The sequence below is a fragment of the Sceloporus occidentalis genome, unplaced genomic scaffold (genome assembly GCF_023333645.1).
Source record: "Sceloporus occidentalis isolate IW3139 unplaced genomic scaffold, rSceOcc1.0.p SCAF_1, whole genome shotgun sequence".
NCBI lineage: Eukaryota > Metazoa > Chordata > Lepidosauria > Squamata > Phrynosomatidae > Sceloporus > Sceloporus occidentalis.
This window is the reverse complement of record NW_028316981.1, coordinates 199,026,828-199,047,071: the sequence shown is the minus strand read 5'-3', so window position 1 is coordinate 199,047,071 and position 20,244 is coordinate 199,026,828.

The window sequence follows — 20,244 nt, the reverse complement described above, 5'->3', positions numbered from 1 at the left end:
TCTACAAAAGATAGCCATCCCGGTGGAGAAACCTTGAGGGGTGTGTTAATCCTTCTCCTTTCCCCAGGAGGAAGCCGCCGCCACCACCACAGTGAAGCCTGGAGGGGCATGCTCACCCCTTCCCACTCCACAGTAGCAAGAGGGCCTGACCAGGTGTCATCCTTCTTCTCAGGTGTCATCTGGTGAGGCCACACTCTCTGCAACTCTCTAGTGAAGCCACTGCCTGACCTACCTATAAAACCCTGACAGTTACTGCAGGCTGGGTAGCTTAGATTTTTGCCTTATTTGTGGGATTGCTATCCATGGGCCTGGACTGGACCCCCCAGTACTTGGATCAGTACCTACCATTCTATCAAGATGTTGAACCTGTTCTATCTCAAACCTGCTTCAGCCACCTATCATGCCTTATCACTCTCACCTGTTCTGTCACCTAGCAAAAATGATGGGCTCCCTAATGGAACAGAAAAACTATAAAATATCTCACTAGTATCTAGGCCAGGTGAACAGGGAAAAGGATTGCCATGGGCAAAAGGTCCTTTAGAACATTTGAATTAAATTCCCTCCAGTCTTTCATATTCTGACTTATTCCCTGAGCATGAAATAATGGTATACAGTAGCAGTGACGTCCCCAGGGTTGGTGCCACCTGGTGCAGTAACTCATGGTGTCTCACATACACACACCCCATTGATCTCCTAACATTTCACATTGTACAGAATCCTTAGTCAGGCTTTTTGCTTTAATAAACTGTAATTACCACATAGCACTGAATGTCATGCTAATAGTTGTGACATAAAGAACTGCAAAACCAAAATTATACCTTCAAATTACAATAGCATATGCACAACCTAAATGTATTTACATATACATAGTGAAGATTTGGTTAAAATTTGTTGTTTTTTAAATAAAAAATTTAAAAATTTAAAAAAAAATCAATTTTTTAAAAATTAAAATGTTGAAATTTGAAATGTTAATTTTTTAAAATTCTGGGGCCTCTCCTTTCTCCTCCCACAGAAATTCACCCCACTCCTGCCATCTCTTAAAGTATTTTAAAAGGAAGCAGGTGAAAGCCACAGGTTGTTTCTACCAAAAGTTAGGTGTTTGAGGAACAGTAGTGTCACCCCCGCTTAGGGTGTCACCTGTTCAGTCCACACACACCCGCATCCAGGGATGTAGTCAGGATTTTGGGAAGGGGGGTCCAGACTAAGTGCCACCATTATAATGGGACTTGGGTGCGGTGGCGCAGTGGCACACATCATTCATTGTATCTAACAGAAGGGGAGTCCGGACCCCATGGACATCCCTGCTGCATCCCCCTAATGATGCCACTGTATGGTAGTAGTCTAAAGTTATATATGGAGATGTGTCTGAGCAGTGTGATAACAGTTAAGATTTATTAGTGCTTTTAAAACACACAGAGAGAATGAGAGAGAGACAGAGAGAGAGACAGAGAGAGAGAGAGAGAGAGGATGTCAGTCTATTAAAATAACTGAGTTGTGGATAGAAAAGTAGGCTGGTATATGGTTTTAGGAGCAAAATAATTCCATTTTATTTATATATCACATTTTTAAAAATGCCAGTCCTAGCTCAAAAAGTTTGCCAAAGAATTTATGATATTAGAAATATCATAAATGATTTCCTGCTTGCAGTTTTACAGTCTGAAAGACACAAAGCAAAACTAGAAGAAGATGGGGAGGAATGGTTACAAAGTTCAGCTGACAGTAAGCTGAATTCAACAGATAGGAAATCCAAAACATCATGGATCTGGATTTCTTTATGATGGAGAGTCCTCCTTCCTTTCCTACTAGTGATCATTTCAGTGGTGGTATGTAGGTCAAAAAGGGTTTTAGTTGGAGGTCTACTGAGACATAATGGAGGAGTGCCTGCTGATTCCATTCTCATCTTACACTCAGAGACTCAGAACCATGGAGCTGGATGAGACCACAAGGACTGTCTAATACAATACCCTGCCATGGAGGAATACACAACCAAAGCACTCCTGAAAGATGTCAATCAAATCTCCATTTAAAGATCTCCAAATATGGACAATTCACACACACATACCCTCAAGGCAATGTGCTATGACTATATATTTGATTTGGCCCTACAAAGAAGGAGACTCCACCGCTTTCCATGGCAGCATGTTCCACTGTCAAACAGCTGTTACCACCAAGAAGTTCTTCCTAATGTTTAGGTGGAATCTCTTTTCCTGTAGTTGGAAAACTGCTTCCTATTCTTAAGTGTCATCTCCTCATCTTAGGTATGTCCTAGAGGGCAATTCATTTCCATTTCCCTTTGAAACTTAGATGAGAGGCAATAAGAATCAGTCCTTCAACTTATAGGCATAGTCCTGCCCAGGATTCTTCTTGGTCACTTTAAAACATTATGTATGACTATTATGCTGGAAAGTGCTATAAGATCATTAGTATTCAAAATTGTGTACAGGGTTCCTGATTCAGTTCAATTCAGTTCTGTTTCAGTTCAGATCTGGGCTCAGTTTAGTTTGTACTGATCCCAACCCAATCTGTTCTTATCAAGATTTGGGCATCCAGATTCCACTCTGCCCCCTTTGATTTGTATGGAAAAACCAAACAAAATGACTAGAACATTTAAAAAAAAATTAATACACCCACATAAAAATTGGGAGGGAATTAAACCAGTCCAATAAGCTCAGCTCCAGGCTTTTTCCCTGCTCTTTTTCTTTTTCTATTATTATTATTATTATTATTATTATTATTATTATTATTATTATTATTATGGCTAAGCCTTTCCCAACCCATCTCTTTAATGGTTGCCTGCCTAAGCCTCTTGGGGTGGTTAATGGGGCAAAGACACAGATAGCTGCTGCTGCTGCTGCCAACATCCTTTCTTCCAGCCTTATGGGTCTTGCTCCTACTGCCTGGCTGCTCACTTGTTTGTTTTCCCTTTGCTCTGAACTAGATTGTTTGGCGCACTAACCATAATCCTAACTCTCTAACCCTAACTCTTGAGTCAGGGGTATGCAGTTCACATACAACCTGTTACTTTTAGAAGACGATTTTTCTAGCTTGTCTTTCTGTGTGACACACTGCTGAAAAAGTGGTTCTAAGAACAGTCCCTTAGTGAGTTCATGAGAAGATCTTCTGTCAAAAATCTGTCAAAACAGAGGCTGAGATTGTAAGAAGCGTCCTCTTAAATTACATCATTGGTTTGTCTGTTCCAGCATCCTGTTTCTTACAGTGACCAGCCATGTGCCTCTGGAGATCCCATAAAAACAGTACACGTGGCTCTTGCCTCCCAGGAAATAGCTGTAGATAAACCTAAACTTCAAGAATCTGTCTAATCCCTTTGAACTATCCTGAAACTCCAAGAGGGAAGGCCAAGAGGTGGAGACAGGTGGCTAAGTGGAAGATATGAATAGACCTTCTCCCTTTCTCACAGTAATTTCTCACTTTTAATGATCCAAACCATAACAAGATCAGCCTCTCACATATGCCAGGTCCACATGAAAGGTTGTCTGGAACTGTAGGGAACTTGGCAAGAGAGGTTTTTGTATGACTCATGGAGGAAAACATCCAGAGCTTTTTTTTTTAAACTACCTATTAATATGTATTCCTAGTATTCTGCATTGAAATTGTTATGCTTATACTTACCCATTGAAAAGTTACTTATTAATTAAGTACTAAATCTATTTGCTCTCAGCATGTGTAGATATGGAACTGTGAAATTATTAAATTGGCATATGGTAGACTATCCAAAACCCTGTTCCATTTGTTTTGCAATCTCCTTTTATGGGGGAAAAAGTGAAAGCAATGGCATAAATATCTTTTTGTCTTGGAAGATTGGCAAGAGATTGAAGAGCATGTGCATGCCCAAATACATATACATATACCTAGATCTGTAAATGGGTTGAAGAACACACACACATTCTCCGGTTTATTACAAGTGTTCTGAGGCAGAAAAGTGTTTATACCATTACTTTCTTACTTCAATTTTGTGACTGGAAGGGGATGTTTCCACTGGTATCTCAGTGGAAACTGGGCTAGGAGGAGGGATTCCTTTCTACACCTCAATTCACACAAACTGCTCTGCAGAGCTGAGGAACTTTCCAAAGCAAGTTTTCAGGTGGCACAGAAGTCAGTATGTGGAAGAGGAAAAAGGATTTACCACCCTAGAAGTCAGGCAGTACTGTGATATTGAAGAAAGGTCTAAGATAATTCTCATTTTTAGCAGAATAAGTGCTGTTCCTTGCTTCATGTAGCAGTTGCATCTTTGGTCTCAGACACTGGCTTCGTAAGGAACAAAGGAGTTTATTAGATGGGAGGAATTTCTCTTAATTTTGAATGAAAAGAAAGTGGGGCCAGAACACATTCACATGAATTTGCTAGTTCAGTGAATTTACATAAATTCGAATTGCATTCGAACTGACTTCCCATTGTCTGAAAATAGCTTGCCATTGCCCGAAATTGCATGTGATCACCTCTCACACAATAACGTGAAACCCCATGATTGCATTTGGACTGACTTCCCATTGCCTGAAATTGCGTGTGGTAGTCTATCATGCAATAACGTTAAACCTCATGATTGCCTTTGGATTGCCATTGGATTATACTTCCAATTTCCCTTGTCTGATAAACTCCAAATACTAATATATAGGAATAGTTTCTATATCCTAAGCAGGAATCTAGTAATGTGCATTAATATCCAAATTATAGATGTGAAGTCAATCTGAGAAATGTTTTCAACTCTCTCAAATCATAGAGGAATTTTTAAGAGTTCTCTAGAATCTGAAAAGAGAGCCCCTCACATTTGCAACATATTTCCACTTATATGAAATATAAGTCAAATCAAGTGTCAATGTAGAGTATTTAGGAAATCTCTCCAGCCTGACTGACACTCCCTTCAAATCCCTCAGGTGTTTTGTCTGAATGGATTTAATTTGCGTATAGCCTTAGGACAGATTTTTGGAGTTATTAACAATATGTCTACCCATATTGTAGTGAGAGTGAGGTGCGGCAAAAGATAGTAATTCCTCACATGACTGTGTCCAAGGACATGCATGAGACTGAAGCCTTTCTTTCTTATTTTCCACTTTTCAGTTCTGTAGTTGGCTTTCATGATAGAACAGAATATAACTAACAATCCATCATGTGAAATATCATAGGGGGAAAAATAACTATGGGTCCTGACTTAAAACCAGTTTTAAAATGTTTAAAACATAACAAATGGAGAAGGAGGAATATACACACCCTTGTGAATGGTGATGATGATGATGATGATCTTCAGCAACCAATTGATGATCAATCTTGGCTAAATAAAAAGTATTTTTCTTTTAGCTGATGGTAAGTAGAAGGAAGAGCCATCCTATCCTCCTGTGGGAGAGGGTTCAGCTTAAGTGCATAAGCTTATAGATAAGGCTCTATCTTATGTCTCCACCAAATGTCAGGCTGGTGGAACTGGGAAAAACCTTTCCCCTGAAGATCTCAATACTTGGACAAGGTTGAACTAATGTGGTGTACATAGTATCATAGAATTATAGGGTTGGAAGAGACCACAAGGGCTGTCCAGTCTGACCCTTCCCATGCAGGAATACACAATCAAAGCACTCTGAACAGATAACCACCCAGCCTCTGTTTAAAACCTCCAAAGAAGGAGACTCCACCGCTTTCCAAGGCAGCATGTTCCACTGTCAAACAGCTCTTACCACCAAGAAGTTCTTCCTAATGTTTAGGTGGAATCTCTTTTCCTGTAGTTGGAATTCATTGTTCCATTTTCTAGTCTCTGGAGCAGCAGCAAACAAACTTGCCCCAACCTCAGTATGCTCCATCTATCAGATATTTAAACACAGATATCATGTCACCTCTTGACTTTCTCTTCTCCAGGCTTACCACATCAGCTCCCTAAGCTGATCCTCATAGGGCCTGGTTTCCAAACCTTTCAACATATTGGTTCCTCTGGACACACACTAGCTTCTCAATATCCTTCCTGAATTATAGTGTCCACAACTGAAGACAGATTTCCAAGTGAGATCTGACCAAAGCAGAATAGAGTGGCACTACCGAAACACTATACCCCTGTTGATGTAGCCTAGAATTATATTGCCTTTTTAACCTGCATCACACTGTTGACTCATGTTTAGCCTGTGGTCTACTAAAATTCCCAGATATGTTTGACATGTACTATCATCAAGCCAGGTGTCACCCATTCTATATCTGTGCATTTCATTTCCCCCCTGCCTATGTGTAGTGCCTTACACTTTTCCCTGTTAGTTTTGTCCCAGCTTTCTAATTTGTTGAGGTCATTTTTAATTCTGATCCTGTCCTCTGGGGTATTGGCTACCCCTCCTAATTTGGTGTCATCTGCAAATTTGATAAGCATGCCCTCTATTCCATCATCCAAGTCACTGATGAAGATGTTGAATATCACTGAACCCAGGACAGAGCCCTGTGGCAGCCCTCTAGTCATGTCTCTCCAGCATGAAAAGGAGCCATTGGTGAGCACCCTTTGGATTCAATGAGTCAACCAACTACATTTTCTAGTCCACATTTTACTAGCTTTTATTTTCAAGGATAGTATGGGAGACCTTGTCAAATGCCTTAATGAAATCAAGATTATGTTATACTCTCAGTATTTCCTTCATCTACCAAGCTTATATATGACAGCTTGGTATAACATAAAATTATTCTGGCATGACCTGTCTTTGAAGAACCTATGTTACTTTTAGTGATCATGGCATTCCTGTGGAAGTGCTTACAGACTGTCTCTTTCATGATCTTCTCCAGAATTTTCCTGGTATTTATGTCAGGCTGAGTGGGTGGTCATTGTTAGCTATAGTTCCACGTGGTTGATCCTTATTCTGTGCAAGGCTGATCTTCTCTACACTACTGCCTTAATTGGCAATATATCAGCCTTGTGAATTTCATGCACCCTATATATCCCTAGCCACATTTTGAGTCTTAGTCAACAGATAAGAACTGAATACTGTGGACCAGACCAGCATTCTAGCCAAAAGTTCCTGAAAATGTTGCTGGCTGCCAAACAAAGCATGTTGCAGAAGACCATCCCCAATTATTTGTTCCCAGCATTTGCTTATTATTATTATTATTATTATTATTATTATTATTATTATTATTATTATCCTTTATTTATAATGAGAGGCTATGGAATGAGGTCCTTCCTGACAACTACAACAGATGCATGAAGTAGATTCCTCCTCAGCTCTGGGTGACGTTGGAATATTCACTCTATAGAGGACCAGCCTTCATTAAGCTTTAGGAGACAGCAACAAATCTTTATCCTCCACGTTGTGAGAGATGGTGTTTACATGTGCTACTGGTTTCAGAAAGAGTCTGTTGTTTTTTAAAGATATGGATCCTTTGATTGCAGTTTATCTTTTATATAGTGCCTTGAGCACTTTGATGAGTATAAGGCTGGTTTTACTAGTTTAAAAATAATTTTTAAAAACCAGCAAAAATTTCCCAATGAAGACTGAGCTGCCATGACTAATAGCTACAGACAGATCAATACCTTTGTTTTGGGGACAGATCACTAATCTGAAGAAAGGGATAGCTGCTTGTAGGATGTTGCATGAACTAACAGAATACCATGCAGTTTGGCAGGAGAGGGTAATAAATAATTCAGATAGTTAAGATCTAATGAGTCATTACAACTTGGTCTTTGCCCTTCAGCAATGAACAATCAGTTATTGGTGCCTACCAGTTTTCTCACAATTATATATTCAAACTATATTGAAACTGAATGTCTGGGGACTAATTTGTGAGTGCTGGTGGCATCTTTTGCCAATAATAATAACAATCTTTAAGATCTTAAAGGGTTTATTCACACCCCCAAAGTACAGTGTTATTGCAGAAGCCTAAATAACCTGAAAGCACTAGATCTCATCTGCTTTTGGACATAAGCAGTGTCAGCCCTGTTTAGTACTTGGGTGGGAGATCATCAAGGAATACCAGGTGCTGTAGGCTGTATTTCAGAGAAAGGCAATGGCAAACCACCTCTTATTCCTTGCCTTAAAAAACCCCACGGAAGTCATTATGAGGTCACCAAAGTCAACAGGCAACTTGAAAGCACATACATGCACACATGCACACACAGACTATCACTGCACAAAATGCAGTGGATTTTTTTCCAACAGATGTGATATTGATTGATTGGTTGGTTGACTGATTACTGATTCTGCTGCTGGCAAAACTAGTGCTGACTATTTTACTATAAGGTAGTAGTAAAGAAATCTAGCTGTGACAGTTCTGTTTTTAATAGGGTGTTGAGATGTGTTGCATTATCCCTACTTAACAAGGTCTCTCCTGGGTCAAAAGATGAAAACATCTATCATCAACAAAGATTTAAAAAATGCAAATTTGTTTTCTTGTTATGTGCCACCTAGTCATTTCTGACTTATGGAGACCATAAGGTGAACCCATCGTGGAATTTTCTTGACATGTTTCTTCAGAAGGAGTTTGCCATTGCCATCCTCTGAGGCTAAGAGAGTGTGACCCAGTGAGTGTGACCCAGTAGCCCAAGGTGACCCAGTGAGCTTCTAAGTCTGAGATGGGATTTGAACCCTTGTCTCCAGAATCAATAGCCCAATATTCAAACCTATACACTATACTGGCTGTCTGAATATGTTTTAAACCTGTTCTTTGTCTATCTCTAACATAAATCCAACACTCCACAGGAGGGGATGTGCATCCAGGCTGTGGGCATCATTCCACATGACTGCACTCTAGCGCATGCTGAAACACAATGAAAGGGAAGATCAGTACCTCATAGGAAAGTCTTCTTTCAAGGAAACTTTCCAACTGTTCCTACCTTCTCAATGAAGACCCCCTGATGTGTGTCCAAGGACACTTAAGGTGTTCTGAAAACCTGGAACAGTCCAAAAAAATTAGCTATCTGGGAACACAAGGGCAACATTCCTTATAAGAAGCTGCCAGGACTCGCAATAGAGCCTTATTTCAGCATGGTCAATGGAAAAGCATCCTTGGCCACACTGGAAGGCAGTGAGCTGGCTTAGGAATTCAGGCATACTCAGTTTGGGTGGCTTGAATATAATACCTATGGAGCTGTTGCTGTTGTTTCTCTTCAAGTCATTTCAAACTTGTGGCAACAAGATTGGCTCAGTGTAGATTGCCTTTGCCTTGCTCTGAGGATGAAACAGTGTGATCTCCAGAGCCATAGTCCAACGCTCAAACCACTCCACTACACTAGGCAGGTAGCTAGCATAGCTAAATAAACAGTAGATGGGATGAAATGTTTGCAAAAACAAATACAATGGACCTCCACGTTTGCTGTGGTTAGGGACACAGGACCCACATGAAAGGGGGAAAATCACAAATAAGAAAACACTGTTTTTTAACCTGAGAGAACACCTCTCTACGAACCTCTTGGTCCTCGAGTACAATGTCTGGTGAATGTTGGCTATAGAGTCAAGCTGGAGGACCTAGAGATTCCTAGAAAGAACATATTAATTAATTCTGTAAATAATCAAATCTGCAAAAGTCAAAGCCGCAACTGTATTAGGCAAGCAAGGCAACTAGAGCAACTGTAGCCCCATGACATCATCAGGCAATCCACTCTACTCTGGAATGTGAAGTCACAAAAACATTTGGACTAGTTAGAGCTCCATCTTCACTGCCCCCTGCATAGCTGGGGCCCATAGGTTGTGTAACGTAAGATGCATAGCATATATAGCAAAGTTCTGCAGCAGACAGAAATGGCTGGGGATAGAGGAAGGATTACCAGGAAGGGTTCTGTTGCTACTCTGCACACAGCTCCTATCATCTTCTGCTTAAGCAACCATTATTTTGTGTAATAATTGAGCTAACCCTGTTCTGTAGAAAACCCTTAACTGTACAGTGGGCCCTTGGTATCTGCTAGGGTTTGGTTGCAGGACACCTTATGGATAGCAAAATCCATGGATGCTTAAGTCCCATTATATAGAGTGGTATAGTAAATTGTGACATGTAAAATTACAAAATCAAGGTTTGCTCAACCCATGAATGGCAGAATTTGTGAGTGCAAAATCTGTAGATAGAGAGGGCTGCCTGTATTCAAAAATGAAACTATTTTGTTCCTGACATGCAAACAAATGCACCAACCATATTTCTTTTTTAATTTATATTTTAAAAATGAGTTGTCAAGGTTCATTTGTAGAGAAATAATTGAATTCTTCTGTGGAGAATTCTTTAAAATGATAAAAAAACAAGACAGATGTTGACACTTAACAACATAAATGAAGACTAAGCTATGGAGTCCTGGGGAGGGCCCACTGTTACCTCCAGATACAAACCTCAGATGCCAGATGAATCCCAGATGTGGCATTCCCACTGCTGGAGTGTATACAAAGAAGACTTGTGTTTATTGTCACTGCAGGCCTATCTCAGCAGCAAGCTTTAAATTAGGCCAAAAGGCTCAGTTTCAAGCCATTTACCCCAAAAGGCTTTCACTTATCTGGAAGGTATTTACACTGATGGACAAATGAGGTATTTAATTTAGTATATATTAAGACTCCTGTGGAGGACAGGAACTTTAGCCATTAATCCAGACCATGAGTTATTGTCTTGCTCTCTCCTCACTGGTTTTCCTATTGCCTCTTTTAAGTGAGTAATGTGTACTTAGTTCCTCTTTCTAATAATAATAATAATAATAATAATAATAATAATAATAATAATAGATTTATTTCTAGCCCGCCCAGTCACGAAGAATCCAGGCGGGTTACAACAATAAAATACAACAAATTACAATAGAGTTAAAAATCAAACCCTAGACCTACCACCATAGATACACACATACATCACAGCAAAACTTCTCAAATATGGAACACAAGTAGCTTTACACATATGACTCAAGACTTGAGACAGTTGTGGCCAGAAGAGAATGATTGTGTTTGCCTTTTCTTGGTAGAATCCCTTAGATACTCAGATAATGAGCATTTCTTGGCAGAACCCTTTGATACTGAACTGATTAAATGAATTATTATTATTATTATTATTATTATTATTATTATTATTATTTCCTATCCCACCTATTCCCCTAGATCGGGACTCAAAGTGTCATGAAACAATTTTAAAAAAATCATTAACAGTAATCCAAAAATTAAAATGCAATTAAACAATCAGAAAAAAAGCAAACCTATTTAAAACATGCATCATGAAAACATAAGAGACACACCAACACAATAATTAGCAATATCCAGTGCATTGTGTAAGATGGGGCATATATCATCACTCTCCAAATGCCTGTTAGAATAGAAGAGTCTTTGCTTATCTGAAAAAAGAAAGTAGGGAGGGTGCCAGTCTAACATCCCTGGGAAAGCAGTTCCAGGGCCTGGGGGCAGCCTTTGAGAAGGCCTTCTTCTGTGTTCCCACCAGATGAACCTCCAAGAGAGATGGGACAGTGGGAAAGACCATCCTAGCAGATCTTGGAGCACAGGCTGGTTCGTAAGGGAGAATATGGCCTTTCAAGTAATTTGGACCTCAGCTATGTAGGGCTTGAAAGATCATAACCAGCACTTTGAATTGTGCCTGGAAGTGGACCAGCAGTCAGTGGAGCTGTTGCATCAAGGGAGCTGTGTGCTCCCCATAACCAGCACCCATCAGTAATGTATTAGTGAAGGTATAAGAGCTGAGTTAAAATTTGTCAAAAGACATTTTCCTGAGAATCTCTGAAGCTCTTCAAACATGTGTTCTTCAAACATGGTGGAAAGAGAAAAAAACCTCAGAGTGAAAAATGGAGGCAGAACAAACTCAGGTTTACTGATACAGGAGGAGGGAGGTTACTGATACAGGAAGAGGGAGGAAGACCAACAAACCAGAAATGGTGTAAATATATGCTATGCCTAAACTCTTAGGGAGACATGCAAACTGGCTACTACTGAGTGTAGGCATATTAAGATTGCTACCTCCAACACTGCACAGGTTTTTGCCAAGGAGATTTCCTAATTTACCTCTGACAACCTTTCTCAATCATGGTTCTAAATTATAATCGAGTACAGCTCCCTGTCCATAGTAATAGGGGTGGGGAACCAATGGGAATTGTAGTCCAACAGCAACTATCCTGTAGGATAGAAAAGAGGATGGACTACAGAAAGGCTTTCTTTGTGATTTCCCAAAGTACAGTTTCTGTTACCTAAATTTCTTATGCCTAAATTATTTGGGAAAGTTTTAATCTCATTTTTGCAGCAAGCAATATTTATTCATATAGTCCTGACCCATTTTTGTTCTGGCACCTCTTCTTCAAAGACAATTGTCAGATATTCTATTTCTGTACCAGTTACACATGCTCAACAATTCACAGTGAGCTGCCTGCCTTCTGACAGCATCTGCAGACTTTAAAGTCCAAGAGATGCTAATATCAAAAGTGGCAAATCTAGGGAGTGAATTTCAAAGGAAGTGGTACCTAAAAACCTGGGAGCTGTCTAATAAATAGCATATATCTGTGGCAACTCCTTCTAAGTTTCAAAAATCCAATTAAGCACAAAATCTGTGTATCTGTAAATTCATTGGAGGGAGGGGGAAAACATTTTGTCCCACATATCATATCTGCTGACTAGCACATATAGTGGGGCTATTGTTTTGTTTTGTTTTGTTTGAAACTATAGGCTTATTAATGCAGGCTAAAAATATTATTGCCTTCTTTGCTGCAGCATCACACTGCAGTATCATCTAGAAGGCTGTGCATTTCCCACCCTTACAACAGTAAGGCACTATGTGGATTGACGGCAGCATATAAATAACAAGAGTATTGGCAATTTCAATGTGCCAATTTGTATCTGCTTTAGACTAGAGAGCTGGGAATATCAGAAAGCTTTCTTACCTCCCATAAGTGCAGGTGGATTTCCTAGTGAACCCAATGTGATGGATGATCTTTTACTGAACTAGACATCTACCACCTCCACCATGACTGCTTGCCTCCCATAGTGGCTATTTGTCATCACTGCAAATATATCAGCTAATTTACCTGCTTCAAATTGCCTTTGAGTTTTATTTAGAAAGTTAATTCAGTGGTTGAATTTTGGGATCATGGCCAAAACATTTGTCCCAGATGACACTTATCAGCTAATCAAGAAACAGAGCCTGTTTGACATCTGGATTGGGTTAGTGAGAAGCCGTGTGTCTGATGGGTGAGCTCATAGTGTGGGGAAAACTGAAGTACCTTGATGAACTGCCATTCAATTTTGCATAGGATTACAGGGGTGGTGAAGGTCATCATTAATGTGAGATCAGATCCTGAGTCCCAGCCCCACACACCCCTCAAAAAAACCCCTTGAAATGATGGTTTTCTGGTTGGAATTTCTGGACTGCTACTTAGAGACAAGCTTTAGGGGTTACAGAGTTGTGCTAATAAATGTTCCTGTGCAGCTACAATTACATGTACTTTAAGGAACTGTAGCCTCTCCCTGTGGTGAGATTTAGAGCTCCTTTAGTCATTTATATCAGGCTCGACCCTTAAAACAAGTGACAGAAATTCAATACCACATGCTCTGCTTCCAAATTAAAGAAATCCCCTTCCTCCAGCTTTAGGTTTCTGAAATATTAAACACACACAATGAAGGAAGCTCTATGGGGCAGGGACAGCTCTGCTATTAGGCAAAGAACACAGCCACCCCAGACGGCAGTTGTGTGCCTTGTAACTTTTTGTATCCTCAAAGTCTAGTGCATTCTGGTGTGATAGATGATGCTGTCCCATTACTGGTGTTATAGTATGATTTAATTGTTACTTTTAGATTTTGTGCATCAAAGGGGAGGAAACGCAAGCTTCTCCTTTGCCATGGGCAACAAAGTGTCTTGAGAAACCCTGTTAGGGAATATAAAGAAAAAAATAATACAGGCTGAATATCCCTTATCTGAAATGCTTGGGAGCAGAAGTGTTTGCGTTTGGGTTTTTGTTGTTGTTGTTTTGCTTTGTTTTTGGCTTTTGGAATACCTGCATTTGCATATGTGTACATAAGATACCTTGGAGATGGGATCCAAATTTAAACACAGCATACAATTATATTCCAAGGCAATTTTATAAAGTATTTTAAATAATTTTGTACATAAAACTAAGTTTGTCTATACGGAACCATCAGAAAGCAAAGGTGTCACTGTCTCAATTACTTATGAAAAAAGTTTTGTGTTTTGGAGTATTTCAGATTTCAGAGTTCTGGATAAAGGAGACTCAACCTATATTGATTCTCTGAAGGAACCAGCATCAACTAGTGCTGTTCAGTGGGTGAAAATATTGCCTTATTCAGTAGTATTGATGGACAAAGAGCCAGTGTGGTATAGTGGTATGAGTAGACCCAAATGTGAATTGCTGTTTGGTCAAGGAAACCCTTGACTTAAGCAAGTCATACTCAGCCTTAGAAGAAGACGATGCCAAACCCCCTCCGAACAAATCTTGTCAGGCTTGTGATGAATTTACCTTACAGTTACCATAAGCAGGAAATGACTTGAAGGCACACAGCAACAATGATGGCAACACAACTATTCATGGATTGTAGTAAGATCGCTTGCATTGTACACATTTTGTCTAGAGCTGTCTCTGTTTACGGAGAATTCAGTTTTTATTGTTACCAGAGTGATATAGTCCTACATCTCCAATGGTGCAATTCCTTTTTATAAAATTCTTCTGTTTGTTTGTTTGTGGTTACATTAAACTTAAAACAGATTTGAGCTAAAATTGATGCCCATAAATATGAGCAAGGGGGGGCCACTAAACTTCCACTAGCAAAGGCTTTATGCTTGCAAGAAAAATAAGACACTTAACGTTCTGAATTGGTGGCTGTTATGCCATAAGTCTGTTGATGTGTTTTATCAGGCAGCCATATCCATGGAGAATATTTACAGACAGAAAATCCTACTTGTTAAAGAGCTTTATGGGGCTTTGGTAGAGGTTAGTGGGTTTTTTTTCCAGGCCTGGATTTTATTTCAGCTTAATTGTTTCTCTGTTACTGAAATTAATACATCAGCGAGACCACCCACTTGGTATGAAGTGCCCAGGGTTTCCCCAGTTCATAAAGGCTGCCATTCTTATGCCCTTTGGGAGGGCCACCCAGCACAATATGATGTGCTGGAACTCAAGAGGGGAGAGAGAAAGAGAGAGATAAATGCCCACAAGCTAGGAGTTGCTGATAGCTCCCAAGTCAGTGGGGCAATGAGTCCACTTTGGGTTTTGGTCAGAATTTTACTCAGACTATCCAAGGTGCTGATCTGTTTTGGGGACAATCTTGAACATCTCCTTTAAAACTCAAATTTGATTTGAAGAATATGGAAAAAATATTTGAAACTGTCAAGAAATCCAGAACAGGATAACCCTAGCTGGACAAGAATCTTAACATTTCGGGGCTTCCTCAGCATGAAAAATGTATGTGGGTTTTCTGTGTACCAGATACTACATTTTCTGAGCTGAAAATAAGTTTCCTGCATAGAAAGTCACATTTCTGTATTGGAATCTTTTTTTAAAAGAAAAAAGAAAAGAAAGCCAGTGTTTTCTGGGCAGAAAATAAGTTTCCTGTACCAGCAAACAGTAAATGCCCAATTCCATGTCAAAGCAATCAGCAATTTCATCTGCAGGCCTACAGCACACACATGTGTGCATGCATGTGTGTGTGCTTGCATGCCTTGAAGTTACCTGTTTTCTTATGGTGATGCCATGAATTTCAGAGGATTTTCTTAGTCAAGGAATAATCACAGTTGGATTTGACATAACTTCCTCTGAAATGTACCCTACATCATTTGATATTTATTGGCAGTCTACCATCCACCTACTAACCAGAACTGACCTGCTTAGTTTCCAGGATCAGACACTATTTGGTGTGTTTGGGGTGTTTAGGCCCTCTCCTGGCACTCTGCAAAACTGACACACCATCTACTGCAGCCATAGAGATGGTGTAGATTAATTCTTTCCCACTACAACCTGGGAAGAAGATGGGAGGAACAGTAAAGAATTAAAAGCATCAAAATGTTGTATCAGCCTCTTTAAATACTCTTTTCTGATCTGAATTAGATCTCAGTTTCTTTGGGCATAAAGCAAGGGTATGGGTTGTATGGCCATCTAGATGTGCAGCTCTCAGTAGTCCTAGCTGCCATAGCCAGTTATAAGAAAAAATAGGAGATAGAGGGTAGCAGATAGAGGCCTACACCATTTGCACTCCTAGTAAAGAGACTCAAGAAAGGACAGCACATTCCAAATGTTGTAAATTACCTTCCAAATGTTGTAAATTACAAATTCTATCAGCTTTGCCAACATGGTAGTGGCCAGAGATGATGGGAGTAGTAGTGGAAACCATTTTTCTCCAAGAGGGGAAGCCCTCCAGCTATTATTGATATCATCTCCCAAAATCCCTGATCATTGCCCATTCTCGAAAAGGCTGGTGGGTGTTAAAGTTCAAAATACCTGGAAGAACCATGATGCAAACCACTGGGCTGGAGTGATAGACACTGCCCTGATTTTGGTGTAATGAATTAACAAGATACAAGATTCTGCACATAGGACAAGGTTGTATCAAATACTGTCTTTAAGGCTCGAGAGTTTGGGGGGGGGGGGGGGCGGTCATTGGACTGATTTTGCTGCAATCTAAAGTTTGAGATTTTTGCATATGTGTGTACATGCATGTGTGCATGTGTGTGCTTGTGTGTGTATGTATGCACCCACAGGGATGATGATGATGATTATTATTATTATTATTATTATTATTATGCTTTATTTATATAGAGCTGTAGATTTGCACAGGGCTGTACATACAAACAATAAAATAGATAAGAGTAAACCTTCCTATGGCATAAAATATAAGAAATAATAGCATAATACATATAAATAATACAAAATACAGGAAAGGGTTCAATAAAACAGGCAGCAAATTAAAAACATCAAATAGCAAATAATAGTCACGCAATGGATGAGCATGCATGCATGTGAAAAATCCCAAATAGCCACAGACATGTTAACCAGTTTTTTTAAAGAAGTTGTACAATGCAGTCTTTTCACCCCCTACAGTATTTTAAGTGTTTCTGAACCCAGAGGTTCAAACCATATGTGGCTTCCTCTAAGATCCGTGACGTCTACCCTAAAGAAGAGCAGTGGGTCTGCAGAGCTAATCTCAGTATTAAATGTTAGTGGAGGAAGATGAACCCTTTCCTGTGTCTTTTGTGTTTTGCTCTGTTTTTTTCTTGTGGTGAGAATGTTGCTTTCTCACTTACTAGAGAAAAAAACCCCCAAGAGATTTCCATGTAACAGGTTTTTTGATAACAAAAATGTACTACTAATGCTGCAGCATTCCATTCCAGCAAACCTGCATTTCTCTTATAAAAAGGTAAGCCATAGTGGGAGACTCCCTGTGGCTCTCCTAGTGCCAAATACATTTTTACAGAGGGATGTTTTTGCAATATTAGATGATGTTATGCACAGACATTAGTATACAAAGCCAGGGTGTTGTAAAGCAGAGTTAAGCAACATGTGTCCTCCATATGTTTTCGATTACAAGTCACATAAGTACCAGTCAGATGGCCCATTGTCAGAAATTTTGGGACTTGTAGTACCTGTTTGACTCCCTCTGTTGAAAATATCTCTTACAAACCTATTTCCAATATTCATAATTCATAGAAAATCACACTTCAGGACTGTCGTAAACTAGTATCTGTCAACTTCATCCTTTCTCCAACATATGGGAAGAATAATCATGGCTTGAGTTTGCTAGGGCATTTGGCAGGGTAATTTATCTTTTTATGGGAGTAGGGTAAATACAGTATTCAGCCACAGGTATGTTAAAATCCCTATTATTTCTTATGAACTGCAGTCCATTTTGTTGTGTGGAAGTTTGTAGCTCCAGATGTTGGACTCAGACTCCCATAATCCCTCCTCCAGCATAGCCAGGGAGCTGCCATTGTGCTACATCTGGATGTCCATCAATTGCCCTTTTGTACATCTTCTTTTACACACAAAGGAACCCTTATGTAATGCAGTAAATATGAGGTTTTTCTTAAAGGTTTCATGCCAGTAAGTTCTGTATAAAATGAAACTGAATTTCTCATGAGTAAATAAGGCCATCACCCTCCTCGAATTGTGTAATTCCTTCCAGATATTCTTGTTTCTTCCACACACGCTTAGCGCTCTTTTCACACCATAGATAGCATTATGATTCCACTTTAACTGCCATGGGTCAATCCTATCCTATGGAATCATGGAATCTGTGTTTTAGGTACTAGAGCTTTCTGGGTCAAAATGCTAAATACCCTACCCCAAACTGCAAATCCCAGGATTGCATAGAACCATGGCAATTAAAGTGGAATCATAGCATTATAATTGGGAAGTGTAAAAGGGCCCCTAAGTTATTAAGTGTCTACAAAGTGACTGTTAGACTCCAGGGTGTGTGTGTGTGTGTGTTAAATCCTCTGTTTGACTTAGGAATCTACTGCAGCTGGAGCTATTAATTAGATTTAGGACTTCAGAAGCTTGTCTTCTGTAAAAGTAATGGGTCTCAATTGTCCATTAAAGTGCAAGCTACTTGTGAATAGTCACAATGCAAGAGCTTTTCAATCATATATTGTCACTGGCAAAATTGAGCCACAGCTGAAGATTGCACCTAAGCTCAAAAAGAATCTGGAAGGAGACAGATTTATTATATCCTTCTGCTATTCAGACAGTCCCAAAGCCTTGAGCTCTGACGTCACTTGTTCCACTTACCTACATGTAATATTCTGTACATTTGGCAGTACTGGAGTATTGCGATGTTAGAATGTCTTATTCACATTTAGGGCAGCCTGGTGTCCTCTATCCTGGTGTCCTCTATTTTTTGACCACTCTAAAGATCTAAAATACCTGTATCACCTTTCACGGCCTTTGAAAATGGAGGCCAAGGATCATGATTTGCATCTTTGAAAAGTGAGGGCAAGGATCATGATTTGCATCTTTCTGGATCCTATTACATTCAATTCCAGTCCCACAACCATGTAAATATGCCATATATCTGAGGCCTGGATATCACTCTGTACTGCATCTGAAGAAGTGGGTTTTCATTCATGAAAGCTCATGCTAAATAAAAAACCAGTTAGCATTAAAGGTGCTGCTACATTCTTCCCCAACCCCAACCTCTATTTTATGCTGCAAGAGACTGAAAATGGCTACTTCTCTGAGAACTTTGTCATGAGAACATTTGAGAGATTACAAGTTATTTCTGAGAAATAAAATGTGTAAAAAAACCCATATACATTTGGAACTATAACATTTGCACACACACTTTAATCAATAGAGGAAATGTGTAAATTAAATATAAATGTATAAATAAATGTGCATATTGGGGGAAATGCAATAAAAATAGAGAAACTGTCCATGCGCACTCCTTGAATTGAAATACAATTAAGAGGAAGTTGGGAAAATGCTGTCAAATTTGTTTTTTGCACTTCTGTTCCTCAATATAGTCAAATGCATTTCATTTCTATTTAAAATATAATTGTTACTTGTCATCATTTTCTAATTATTTCTAATCATGATTTCCTAATTATTTGTAACGTAATTTCTACTTATTTGCATCTTTCTACAAAAGCTGCTGATGCAAATATTATGCAAATCTATGTCTTCTCTTTAAATTACACTATGTTTTTTTTCTTTTTGGCAATGATTTAGTAGTCTGTCCGGAACATATGGAGACATAAATATCACGGGGTGTAAATCTTTCCTGTGTGTCTCTGTAGCCACATAATTATTCTGTAGGGAGAAGTCTTGTATATATGGAAATCTACAAGGCACGTGGAATTCATAACAGATAGATCTAAACATGTCTGGAAAGTAATCAGATCAGGAGATAATAATGCATAAATGGGGGCAGGATACACTCTTGGTTCAAGTTATATCTCAGTATTAGGAATGGCAAAAGTTAAACAAAATGTACTTTTGAAAAATCACTTTGTTAGTATAAAACCACGTGGTATGAGCTCAAGGGCCAAATTGGCTCTATGCAAGCATACCAGAGCTACTTGCCAGCAGGGGAAGGAGTAAATCCCATAGGTATTCCATTGGGGCCCTGTAATTCCCAAGTAAATTCCTGAACCCAATTTTCAAATACAAAACTAATGCTTTTTGAAGCCTGATTGAAGTGGGGTTGGGGCAGTGATTTAAGGGGGAGCATTTTTCCTTCCTTCCTCAACAGTGACCCCGGCCCCCAAAAGCTCCCCATTGTGCCACTGGTTCTTTAAAGGGGGTTAGCTGCTCCATGGATTCAAACCCTCCAACTGTTCCAATTTGGCAGGGACTGTCTTGACTAATCATATGTT